The following is a 1,799-nucleotide window of genomic DNA, read 5'->3' on the forward strand; positions in this document are numbered from 1 at the left end:
GGACTACAGAGGATACTGAGACTATGGTGTTCTAGGGTGGTCAGAGAAAGCTTCTGGAGGATTTAGGCCTGATTTAGTCATTTAAGTTATGAAGAAGTCACCTCAGAAGGATCAGTGTGGGCAAGGGCATAGAAAAGGAGCTGAGCATCACATGGTGGGACAGCAACTAGGCTTTCGATGGGACCTTGAGCAACATGGTCGAGACAGGTAGCCAGGAGTCAGGAAGCCTCCTATCCCTATGGGATAGTTCCCTGAATAAGATATCACAATTATAAGACACATGATTACTTTATATACCACTAACTAGAGATTTTTGCCAATTAAACTATGACATACCTTTGATTATAAGAAGCACCCCAATTTCAAAGATGTTAGAATGTGTATGGGGAGGCATAAAAACATGGCTGGGTGTGGCAGCAAGCCGCCAAAATGACCACAAACATCCCTCTGTCCTTGTGTGAACACGCACCCATAGTACCCTCCCAGATCTATGTGACCAATAGGATATGGCAGAAATGCGGATGTATGAATTCCAAGATTAAGGTCCAAAGACACTGCAGCTCCTGTTTTGTTCTCTCTCTCTCTCATCATTGGCTTTTGAGGATACCCAGGCAACCTGTAGAGGGAACTGAGGCCCTGCAAAGAATGGAGATTTACCAATAATTGCACAAATGAACTTGAAAGTGAATTGTCCAGCCTTCAGATGACTTCAGTCCCAGCTGGGAGTTTGATAGCAACCTCATGGGAGACCCTAAGAGAGAACCACCCAACTAAGCTGCCTATAAATCTCTGACTTTTAGAAGCTGTGTGTAATAATAATAATTACTTAAATATTTCTTGTTTTGAGCTGCTAGTTTGGGGGTAATTTGTTACATAGCCATAGATAGAATTAATGAATACCACATATAATGTGTGTGCGTGAGTGTGTGTGTGTGTGTATATATATATATATATACACACACACATACTAGGTAAGTGTCAATCTGGGGCTCAGAAACAGATAGACTCATCTGATTTAAAGCATCCTCCTGAGTTTTCCTCCCTGGCTGTCTGCAGATCACCTGCCATCATGAATGACACAGTAACTATCTGGACCAGGAAACTCATAACCAACCAAATACTTCAAAGGAAACAAATGGTCATAGATATCCTTAACACTGGGAAGGCAACAGTACCTAAGACAGAAATTCTGGAAAAATTAGTCAAAATATACAAGACCACACTGGATGTCATCTTTGTATTTGGATTCAGAACTTATTTTGGTGGTGGCAAGATAGCTGACTTTGGTGTGATTTATGATTTTTTTGGATTATGTAAAGAATCATGAACCCAAACATAGACTTGCAAGACATGGCCTGCCTCCATGAGAAGAAAAAGACCTCAAGAAAGCAGTGAGAAGAATGCAAGAATAGAATGAAGAAACTCAGGGGGTTGGCAAAGGCCAATGTTGGTGCTGGCAAAAAGCCAAAGGAGTAAAGATGCTGCAATGATGTTATCTGCAGACACTGTGTGGATTAATAAACTAAAAACTTTCAAGTGAAAGAAAGGCATCCTAGTGCTTCCACTTAGACCTTGAAATGCCCCAGAATCAGGTGTAGAGATTAGAAATAGGTAATCACAGTGGGACTCAGGTGGTGGATGACACAATTGCAAATGAGGATGGTTTACGGAAGCAAGACTGGAACGTACTGAGCCAAATCAAAGAGCCTTAATAGCAGAGACAGCTGTCTGCCTTTGTCCTGAAACACTTCCTCTTCTTAAGGAGCCAACTTCAGAACAAAACCCCACTATATTTTACA

At 41.5% G+C, this 1,799-nt stretch overlaps 1 pseudogene; it reads left to right on the top strand.

The window, feature by feature from the left end:
* Positions 1-1,069: 1,069 nt before the first annotated feature.
* LOC107128395 (small ribosomal subunit protein eS24-like) lies at positions 1,070-1,476 on the top strand (annotated as a pseudogene).
* The last annotated feature ends 323 nt before the right edge of the window (positions 1,477-1,799 follow it).

This window comes from Macaca fascicularis, chromosome 1, assembly GCF_037993035.2.
Source record: "Macaca fascicularis isolate 582-1 chromosome 1, T2T-MFA8v1.1".
In the NCBI taxonomy this organism is placed as follows: domain Eukaryota; kingdom Metazoa; phylum Chordata; class Mammalia; order Primates; family Cercopithecidae; genus Macaca; species Macaca fascicularis.